The sequence below is a fragment of the Chinchilla lanigera genome, unplaced genomic scaffold (genome assembly GCF_000276665.1).
Source record: "Chinchilla lanigera isolate Chin_1 unplaced genomic scaffold, ChiLan1.0 scaffold00018, whole genome shotgun sequence".
Taxonomy (NCBI): domain Eukaryota; kingdom Metazoa; phylum Chordata; class Mammalia; order Rodentia; family Chinchillidae; genus Chinchilla; species Chinchilla lanigera.
Genome location: NW_004955419.1, coordinates 5,940,852 through 5,951,646, shown reverse-complemented (window position 1 = coordinate 5,951,646; position 10,795 = coordinate 5,940,852). Strand labels below are relative to the sequence as shown.

Genomic DNA, 10,795 nt, shown 5'->3' with positions numbered 1-10,795 from the left:
TGCAACGTCTGTGTCCTTTTCCACCCCACGATTCTATCATGCTGCCATCCCGTATTGACTCCGTCCTAACTCACTGCCCTGGCCCTGTACACACTGGCCTTCTATTACCTTTATGGCGAGTGAGGAGTTTGACCCAGATACCCTTAAGAAGTCATTCGGCTGTGACTGTTTTGTTTTGTTTTTTTGAGACAGGATCTTGCTATGTAGCCCAGGCTGGCCTGGATCCTCCTACCTCAGCCTCCTGAGTGCTGGAATTGTACCACCATGCCTGGCTGGATATGGCATTTTACACATCAGTGAAGAACCAGATGTGGAAATACTGGTCTCAGCCGGGCTCCGTGCAGTGCGTATACTTGTGGCACCAGCACTGGGCCCTGGGGAAGGACGTCCTGCCTCTCTCTCTGCGCTCGAGTGCCAGCACCCAGGAAAAGAGAAGGTGGGTGATACTCCACTTACACGTAACAGGATAACACCCAGGCATGTGAAGCAGCAAACTGGAAATAAAATAACCGACAACATGAAACCACCTTGGATTCCGCAAGCACTCCGGGAAGGCAGAGAATAAACACCAAATTTCAAATTACTTTTCCGAAAAGGTCAAGAGAAATTGAAAGCCACTGCACTCTCCTAACAACTGGTTTCTCTCTTGGAGAGCTGTCAGGGTTTAAAAATATTTTACAAAGCAATCATCTGTAGGCAATCAAGAGACGCCTCACCCAGGTCAAGAAGCAGGGGCTGTTGAAATGTATCGGCAGAGTTGTTCCAGGGAAAAAAGAAGGAAGAAAAGCACTGAGCACTCCATTTTAGCCTAACTTTGAAAAGCAAGTTTAAGAAAATAAACAAAGAAAAATAAATCCCAAGTGTTCCCAAGTGGCCCAACCTGAGAAGTCCTTTTCCTTGTTGGTTTAAGGGGTGAACTGATTTCTTTTTTTTTTTCTTCTTTTCTTTTTTTTTTTGGTCTTTTTGAGACAGGGTCTCACTAAGCAGTTCAGGCTGGATTTGAGCTCACTTTGTAGCCCAGGCTGGTCTTGAACTTGCAACAATCCTCCTGCCTCAGCCTCCAAAGTGCTGGGGTTACAGGCGTGCACCACCATGCCTGGATAAAGGGTGAACTGAAGGAGAGGATCTCCTTCTATTTTTGGACACCTGCTCCCTTTATTCACCGTACCCTGCCACAACCAGTTAGTCACTAAGATCCATATTGGCCTCTACTGGAATTTACCGAATGGATTTTCAAATAGTTTGAAGACTATCTTGCCATTCTCCAGAAAGGCTGGTGCTGAGGATCAGACGAGTGGTCCAGCAGCCCGATCGTCTCTTCTGTTGAACCTGATGAGCGTTTCAGTCAGGACAAGCTGCGATGTGTTACAGTGACAAACACCCTCAAATTTCAGGGTCCTAACAGAAGTCTGTTTCTCAGTCACACTTCAAATCCAAAACAGAGACTCCCTCCTGGTCACAGCTAACAGAGACTCCATTCAACATGACCAGCCGCCTTAGGTGGCAGCAATGGGAACACGGTGAATCACACAGGAGCTTTTGTGTGTTTTCTGTTTGTATGTTTGTTCGTTTTGGTGTTTTCATAGCTGGGGATCAAACCCAGGGCCCTGTTCATGCTGGGTGCAGGACCAACTGTGAGAAGGCAGTAGCGTGAGACTCAGATGGAGGGCAGGTCGAGCAGCCAGTGCACGCCTGCCACATGGTAGGCACGTGTAATAGACACAGCCTCACAGTGTCACCCAGCTGCCAAAGGGTGATGACAAATAAACGTGGGGAGCTGGCGTGTAGCTCAGGGGCAAAGTGCATGCTTAGCACGTGTGAGGCTCTAGGCTCCATCCCCCTCACAGGAAGAAGCGAGATGAGGAAAAGGAGAACGAGCAGACGTGGGAGGTTGACGGGACTCATTTAGCCCAAGTTCCTGTGTCAGAAATGGGAAGAGAAAGTGAAATGAGAAAAGGACAGATGGGAGAAAAGATTTTTTCAGTGGGAGGAAAGATTCTTCTCACCTGCCCTCTCCAATCAACAAAGATTGGGCCGGTTCCCTGATTCCTCTTTGTTGGTAGAAAACAAAGAACACCATTCCCTCTTCCACTGCCCCGTCTCTGGTGATAGCTGTCCCATGAGAGGGGACCCTTCCTAAGACCCAGCCTTCAGAGGGGTGAGGGTCGTGTCCAACACAGAGAGATCAGGTGTGGATGTCTCCCTCCTATCCCACCTTCAAGGCCAGCCTTGATGACTGAGACAAGCCCCACCTGGACCAGAGTAGATCAATGCCCACCCAAAGTTCTTTAGAATAACTTTGGCAGGCAGGGAGGGAGCTAAACTGTACTCAGGACCAGGGTACAGAGACACAGCCAACAGTTCCCCTGATGGCCTTAGTGAGCCATACCCTTTGGCCAGTGCAACATTAGTAAATATGAAAAAAAAAAAAAAAAAAAAAAAAAAAAGACCTGGGAAGCGCTCGTGCACTAAGACCTGCCCTCTTGGCATGCTCCTCCAGAAAGCCAGAAGCCGAGCTATGAAGTCGCTCAGGCAGAATGCAGAATGATGATCAGCCGTGGAGAGGAAGACCCAAGAATGAGAGGCTTCAGCCCCAGCTGCGCTCCCAGCTGAGTGCCGCCCATGAGTGACTTCAGCACGCCATGGCGCCAGAACTCCCTGGCAGGGCCCAGTCAACCCCTGGAATCAAGAGAAATGATACATTGCCACCGTTTCAAGCAACTCAGTTTTAGGGCCATCCATTGTACATCAGCAAATGGCACAATGACTTCTTTTGGTCAAGGTGCGTGTATACCGTGCACACCCATGCATCTGGACGTGATCTTCCATGTGTCTCAGGCTCAGCTGACACCCAGAGGCTTCCCTCGTTCCCACCCACTGTGCCCAAACCTGTTCTGGGAGCTCCACGTGGAGATAAGTAAGAAAGAGTCCTGGGGCCCAGGGACACGCTGGTCCACTGGGAGGCCGAACATATCCATTAAGTGCGATGATAGGGAGACATACAAGGTGCTCAGCTTGGATCTCTTGGCGAGGGTGGTGAAGCGTGGGTGACTCACCAGGCAGATGGAGCGGTGTGGGGAGGCTCTCTGGGCAGAAGGACCAGTGCGCGTCAAGACAGAGTATGAATGAGCCCGGTGCAGCTGGCCGCCTGCAAGAACCGTGTTATGGCTGGAACATCTATATATAGTGAGTGTGGGGAGAGGAGGCGGCGGAAGAAGCAGGGCCAAGCTATTTGGGGCCTTGCAAAGCAGAAGGGAGCATGAGCTCATAGGGGGCCCGGAGGGCTTGGAACCAGAGCCGGGCAGGCTTACACTGAAATGTCCCTGTCGCTCTGGGCTGGGCTGGAGGGGTGGGTCTGGAGGCAGCTGCAGGAGCCTGAACTACGCATTCATTCATTCAAGACATTTTCCCTGAAAGCTCTGCACCGGGCCAGGCTGTTCTGGAGGTTGGGCACAGGTTAGGACAGTGTGGATGGAGAGGAAAGGGGCAACCGAGAGAAGTCTGGGAGGTGAGTTAGAGGCAGAAAGCTGAGGTGACTCCACAGCTGGATCGCCCCACTGAGGGATGCATGGAGGTGTCTTAGTAACATGGGACCGGAAGACTCCAGTTTGGAGGACACTGGTAGTTGTGGACATGTTGAGTCTAAGATGTCTGGAAGCCAGAGGAGACCTCGGCCTGCATTTCCATTTACGTCACAGGATCATCAGCCTGGCAGCTGGGGTCCCTGCCTTCAGCTTTTCCTGGTCTGTATTTCTTCTCTTCCCAGTGAGCCCTGGGGTAGGGTGGGAAGTGTGGGAAAGGGGGCTAACGCAATGGCTTGCTTGAAAAACCCTTAGGAATTTGCTTGTTCAGAAGAGACAGGAGAGCTGGGTGTGGTGGCGCACGCCTGTAATCCCAGCACTCGGGAGGCTGAGGCAGGAGAATCATTGTGAGTTTGAGACTAGCCTGGGCTACAGTGAGCTCAAGGCCAGCCTGAACTGCATAGCGAGACCCTGTCTCAAAAAAAAACTCCAAAAAAAATAAATAAATAAATAAACAGAAGAGACAGGATGAAGGAGAAGACAAACCAGTGCACCTGAGGAGTCTCAAGGGGAGATAGGGAAGTTGGACAGCACCTAAATCTCAAAGGAATGCCTGTGGCCAGGGACTCTCCTTTCTAAGCCTCGGTTTTCTGTCAAATGAGATCTGTAAAGTTGTTCAGGATTCAACTGTAAAGTTGCTCAGGATTCAATTTGACAGCCCAAGTCAAATTCTTCTCTAGAGGACAGGCCCATTACAACCCATTTTAAAATGACTAATGTATTTGTTTTTATTAGTTCGTTAGACCCCAGAGTTGGGACCCAAGCACAGAAGGTTTGGGGTGCACATATACAGATTCAGATCCAGGTGGGCTTTCATAGGGCCAGGTAGCCTGGAAGGGAGCTGAGTGGAAGGGAGTCAGGAAAGGGAGACAGTTCAGAGTGGAGGATGGGGGACAGTGGCCTCCGAAGCACAACTCAATCAGCTAGGGATCCGCCTACCATCCCCAGTCCTGACGCCTGCTCAGAGCTCGGGCTTGGATGCTGTCACTGCACTTGTGACTGAACACCTAGCAACACCTCTTCCATCTCCCCAGAGAGCCCAACCAATGCAAGATCGGGCTCAGGGTACGGGGACCCCAGCCACTGCGAAGAGGAGCTCCTGCAGGGTGTAGGCACTGCAGGGACATAAGGGGGAGAGCCAGCATGGGGAGTGTGTGAGTACAGGGCCAGTGTGGACCCCAAACAACCCCCAATACATGGCTACTGTCCCGTGAGCCCTGCCTGAGGGCCGGGACTCGGGGTAAAGGCCCATCTCTGCATGAGAAGAAAGATTCCAGGGAGAAATATCCTCAGAGACTGGGGCTGGCACACTTGACCTTGCCCCTTGACCCGATCCTACCTTAGTTGGTCTGCTCTCGGGCAGTGGGGTGGCAGGGGACTAATCTCCAGCATCACCACCCTTCAAGGACATCCAGCTCCAGAGTCTGAGAAGACAGAACAAGTTCAGCTACGCCCCCACCACCACCTCTTCAACACACAGCCTTTCCAACCGGGAGTTCAGGCAGGGGCCCCACAGGTAGGCAGAGATACTCGGCCCCTGGCTTCCTGGGGCCAGCATGGGCCAGATCCCTGGGTGATGGCATTTGTAGGCTAGGGCTCTAGCCAGCCCCTTTCTGTGGCCCAGCTGCCAGGCCCCACAGGGTACGGGTGCAGGTTGAAGAGGATGCCCGTGCTTGGGTGACGCCAGGGACAAAAGGGCCCTGGGCCTCCCCCCCATCTCCACTGCCCTGCTCTTGTCTCATTTCTGACCCCACCGGGAGGGGCAAATCTGTTTTGGAGGTGGACAAGTGGTGCAGCATGAGAGCCTTCTAACGCCCCAGATCAGTTTCATTCAGCAAGCACGCAACCTCAGGACAAGAGAAGACCTCCACCCACACTGGTGTCTGCTGGTTCAGTTCTGGGAGCCATCAGCCACGTCTGCCTGGTGGATCCCACCCACTGCTGCCTCCAGAGAGCCTGCCCAGACTCACCTTCCCTCCCCACACCCTCCTGATGCTCCAGTGGGTGCTCCTCCCTGAACGTCCACATCCCTTTTCCTGGCACTGGTCTCTCTCAGGTTAATCTGTGGCAGGGGCAAAGGCAGCTTCCCCCACGGCCTCCTGCGAGGAAACCTGGGTCTGAGTCAAGCAACAAGTGACAGGAGCCGGTGCTGAGCACCTCTGACTAAGGAGCCAGGTGTGTGACCAGAGTCTATGCTTAGGCCCGTGGCACTACCCCCGCCTCACCCACAGAGACCTTAGGCCATCGTGTGGTGAGGCAGTCGTGAGACCTGCACACGCCTGGCTCCTCTTGGACTCTGTCTTGGCCCTCTGCTCGCAGCCCACACTGCTGCAGCAGCAGCTCTCTCCCCCTGCTCTTCCGAGCTTCAGCCTCGGTTTCCAGAAGTCGCTCGCACGCATGTGGCCTGAAGAGGGCTTCTCTTATCTGGGCCCCTCAAAGTGCACCTGGAGTTCTCAGCCGATCCCGGACTATAGTAGCCAAGGTGGTGAGGCCAGGCTGCATTACACACCTGCATCCGCACCCAGCTGCCCCGGCCCTGCAGCTACCATCTGCTCTCTGTCCTCGGATGGCTTCTGCTCCGAGGATCCCAAGCTCAGTGGGCCCCAGCAGTACTGTCAGGCAGACAGCAGCCCCTGATGGCCTGCCTCACCCCTACCCTGCCCCACTCAGGCTGGCTTCTTTCCCTTCTGGGTCATAGTCCCTGCAGTTTCCTCTTCCAGGCCAAGTCCTCTGGTGCCCTGGGTCTCTACCCGGAAGCTCCCTCCTCAGGGAGGCCAACCCTGAACTCTGGAGCGGAGCTCACAGCACGCTTGACGTGTGTCTCAGTGTTGGTTTCCCTACTGGTCTGAGAGCCAGCTCCTGGCAAACAGCCACTGTCTCTTACCTGGCACATGGGCAACACACTAGGGCTCTTGTACAGGTCTCTGGGCTTCGGCGGTCAGGGGAAGACATCCAGAAATGAAGGTCAGGTCTGGCCTGAAGGTCACACTCAGGTAGGGCGGGGCAGGAGGGGCTCTCTTGAAGGAAGGCAGCTGGGGAAAAGGACAGAGGGAGACCCAGTATTGTCCCAGTAGACAGGTGAGGGCCATGAGGCTTGGCTGGTTATGCAGCCTTCCTGAGCTCGCCCAGTTAGCAGCAAAGCCTGAGTTCAAATTCAGCCAGTCTGTCTCAGTAGGTTACATCTCCAGCCATCCTTGCCCACCCTGACCCCCTCACGTGCCCTGCTTCTGGCTGGAGTCCACAGACTCACTCAGCAGAAAGCCTGAGCCTTGGAGGCAAGGAGTATCCTCTGCTGCCAGGGGCACATCTGTAATCCCAGCACTCAGGAGGCTGAGTCAGAAGGATTGCTGTGAGTATAAGGCCAGCCTGAACTACACAGCAAGGCCCTATTCCCCCCCCCCAAAAAAAACCCAGTACCCCAGGCTGAGCCCCAGACCACAGCTGCTGAGGAAGCAGAATGCAGGATGAAGGGAATCTTCAGCCGGTAGGGGCCAGGGTTGGGGTCCTGGATGGGGCCCCTCTGTGCCGCCCAGACCTGGGCTTCCCATCAGAGCCCTTCCCCCAGAGCTTAGTTCTTCTTGGTTAAATGAGAACAGCCACACCTGCCTTGAAGAGTTCTCAACCTGAGGAAACCAAATAAAATACAAAGCGTCCTGCAGATGTGGGTTGCTGATAGTATCGATGTTCTTGTATTGACTGTTGTGAATACCTGGTTCCTGCTTCTCACTCTACTTTTATTGTGTGGAGCATTTGGGACCAGCCAGGGGCCACCCTGGGGCCCTCAGAGGAGCAGGCTTCAGGCTCCACCTGCCTCCTTCCTGAATGAGCGTACTAGCTCTCTCAGTTGCTCAGGCTTCTGGTCTCCAACATTCCTAACTATTCCTCTGTTTGCTCATTCAACCACCTTGCTGCCGTGCTACGCTGGAGTGGGGGTGGGGTGGGTGAGGGTGGGGGTGGTGCACCCGGGCCTGAGCTTCTGGAACTCACAGACTACTGAGGGGGACAGGGGACCAGTAGAAGGGCTGGTGCTAGGACAGGTGAAGCTGGGTACTCTCCCCACACAGAAGGCCCTGACAAGCCCCTGTCCTGGCCCAGCAGGGCTGGAGTTGCCCCCAGGCCGTCCTCCTCTTCCTCTTCTTCCTCCTCCCCCTTCCCCCTCCCCCGCCCCTTCTCCTCCCCGCTTCTCCCGGATCTTGCTTCTTCACACTCAAGTGTGAGGCTCTGCAGCAGGCAGCTCTGGGGGCCTGCGCCTGCACCTGACTGTAAATCCTCAGTGATTCCCCAGGCCTGCCCCTCACTCCACAGGCAAGCTGCTCCTTTAGGGAACCCTCCAGGTGTTCTGCTGGAGGCAATCTCATTAGCATGGCCTTGGGGGAATTCCGTTCCCTTCAATAAACATTTACAATCAGAGTTAGAGAGTGCATACTGAGACTTGGCAGAAAGGAAATTTTGCTCACAGCTACAGCTGCCCTGGTTGGGGAAAGATACCATTCACCCAGCTTACAGATAAGAACTCAAGGCTCTCTTCATTCATTCATTCATTCATTATCTGTCCCCAAGAGCTGGGCATGCAGTGGCAATCATGCAGCTGGGATTACTGTCCTATGGGAGCCCAGGACACTGAGTGCTTCCTAGGGGGCAGAGGGGACGACAAGAAGCCTGAGAGTAGGCTGTGAGCAGGGATCAGCCAGACAAAAGTGGACCGGAAAGAGAAGCAGAGTGATAACTCAGCAGTCTATGCATCAGAGCCACGACTCCATGGCCACTGGTCTCCCACCATCATGCTGCCGGACTGAGTGCCCACATGTCCGCGGGCTGTTCTGGGCACTGTGCAGGGGACCAATCCACAACCTTGCTGGGAAGAGGTGGTTTGCCTTGGAGGCTCCGTGGAGGAGGCGACATGGGAAGCTGGGCTTTGCAAGATGGGTAGGAGTTCGCCAGGTGGGGGAAGGCTGTCCCTGCAGCAGGAGTCCAGTCCTGAAGATGAGATGAGGATATGACTAGCACTGGGGAGCCTCACCGTGGGGAAATGGGACCGAGGAAAGCGAAGGAAGGGGCCGGGGAGGAGGCTCCATCAGGACGGAGAGATAGAAGCAGAGGGAGGAAGGAGAGAGTGCAACTGGGACCTGGGAAGGGACTGGGAGCTGGCCTGGGGCTTGCGAGAGGGGAGCAGCTGCAGTAATTGAGGCGTGTGTTGGCGCCTCCATTCATCCCCAGCTCGGGAGCTGATTAGCAATTGTTCCTCCAGATTCTTAAGAGGCCAGGGGATTGCAGCGAGGGAGGGGCAGCCTGAGGAGCTGCCAGGCTTGTGCAGAGGGATCTGGCTGCAACTCAGGAGGCCCCTCAGCCTCACACATCTAACCCCCAACCTCTCTGAGCTCCCTCCCTTCCCAGCCAAGCCCGGGGCTGAGGTGGGGACTAAAAATACCGGAGGGCAAAGTGAAGCTCCTTCTGAGCCAGTGAGGCAGAGACGCTTCAAGCCGTGGAGTCAGACCTAGGATGGGTGAGTGGGAAGAAAAAAATCCATGGACCATGAGTCAGACCTAAGTAAACTTTGCTGTGTGACCTCTGGCAAGCAACCTAAGCTCTCTGGGTCTCAGAGTCCTGGTTAAGGTTGTGGAGAAAGTTTTAGGAGGCAATGATGACACAGAGGTCAACAAACCGTAAGTGCCCAGTAAGTGCGCAAGTGACAAGACTTGGAATTTAATTCTATCTCCTTCAGATCTCATGTAGCTGAGCTGGAGCAGGAGCGCCTCAGTGGGGTAGAGGCGTCCAGGGAGGCAGGGGCTCGCCCAGCACCACACAGAGGGAGGCGCGGCTGCGCATCAGCACCCGAACAGCTCAGCTGCAGCGGCTCTGGCCAAGCTTGAGTTGCTTTAGGCAAGAGCTGAGTCCAAATCACGGGCACGTGTGGATGCCTGAGTCTGCGGTGTCCCAAGCCCGTCTGTGAGTGTCCCTTTCCCTTCGCAGCTCCAGTGTGTCTCTGCGGAGGTCTCTCTCTGTCTGTTTCCAACCTTCCCATCTATTCCTCCTCCTCACACCGCTGCTCCGTGTGTCCCTGCACCTGCTTCTGTCTTGCACTCTGTGTGTCTGTCTCTGTCGTTGTTTCTGCCTCATGGTCTGTTTTTCTCTCTCTTCCTCTTGTTGCTTTTTGTCACCTTCTGTTCGGCCAGGGTAGAAGGACTGGCGGATCACCACTTCCTCCGCAGCGCTCCAGCCCAGCATCCATGGTGTCCAGAGCAGGACCCCTGATGTTGAGGGATGATGGCTCCTCTCTCCTGCCCAGGAGGCCTGGTTTGGTGAGGACAGAGCCCTCCTCCACCCTGCACCCCAAAACAGCCATTCTCTGCTCGGCTACCATGTGCCTGAGAGAGGGGCCTCCTCGGCTCCCCACCTCCCCTGCTGTGGCAGTGAACTTGAACTCAGCGGCCACTCGCGGCCCTTGCCCCCGTTCAGGCCGTCCTCACACGTTTCCTCTGCCCTGGCTCCAGTTCTGGTTCCCGTTCTGAGGCCGGGGCCTCCAGCCCATCGTCCCCACTCCCATCCCGAGTAATCTTCCAACTTGCTCTCCCCACTCAGGGGCTGCGCATGCCCACCCCTCCTCTCAGACCTGCCCACACATGCTCCCCAGCACCTGAGGGCCCGGCACCACCCGCCTGCCCAGCTGCCCACCTCTGTGTGGCCACCACTGCCCCCACCAGGCCCCAACGCGCTCCACCCGCACTGACCCCTGTGGTGCTTTCTCCTTCAGCCTCCTATTCCAGCCCCCACCACCTCTTCACCGCCAAAGCCCAGCCCCAAAGGCCTCTCTGTAGACAAACTCTCTCTGGCTGGCGTCCTGGTTTGTCTCCCTGTCACGCTGTGAGCTCCCACTCCAAGAGGGCCTGTCCACAGCCCCACCTGCCAGCCAGCCTGGGACAGGAGCTCTTTACCAGGGCCCTCTTCCTCTGCTTGCTCCCTGGAGCACTGATCCCAGGTCCCTGAGGGAGGAAGACATTTTTCCCCTGGCAGCTGCCCAGCCAGTGAGCTGGGGCTCCTGTTTGGCCAGCAGCCATCCCACTCCTTCAGAGCTACCCCATATCTTCCAGAGGCCCCTGCATTAGTGAGCCTAGGGGATAAGTGTCACTCTTGTTGTGCAATCAACCCCCCCAATGATGGGGCATGGGGTGCAGGGTGGAGGCTGTGGTTGGTTGGGAATGGGGGACATGTGTATC

General features: G+C 55.3%; 1 long non-coding RNA gene across 1 annotated transcript; it reads right to left on the bottom strand.

The window, feature by feature from the left end:
* Positions 1 to 4,920: 4,920 nt before the first annotated feature.
* Positions 4,921 to 7,411, bottom strand: LOC106148289. The gene is made up of 3 exons (XR_001233574.1): positions 7,184 to 7,411; positions 6,466 to 6,613; positions 4,921 to 5,005 (listed from the first exon to the last, which is right to left on the bottom strand). It is a non-coding gene; the product is annotated as an uncharacterized LOC106148289 (long non-coding RNA).
* Positions 7,412 to 10,795: the final 3,384 nt, after the last annotated feature.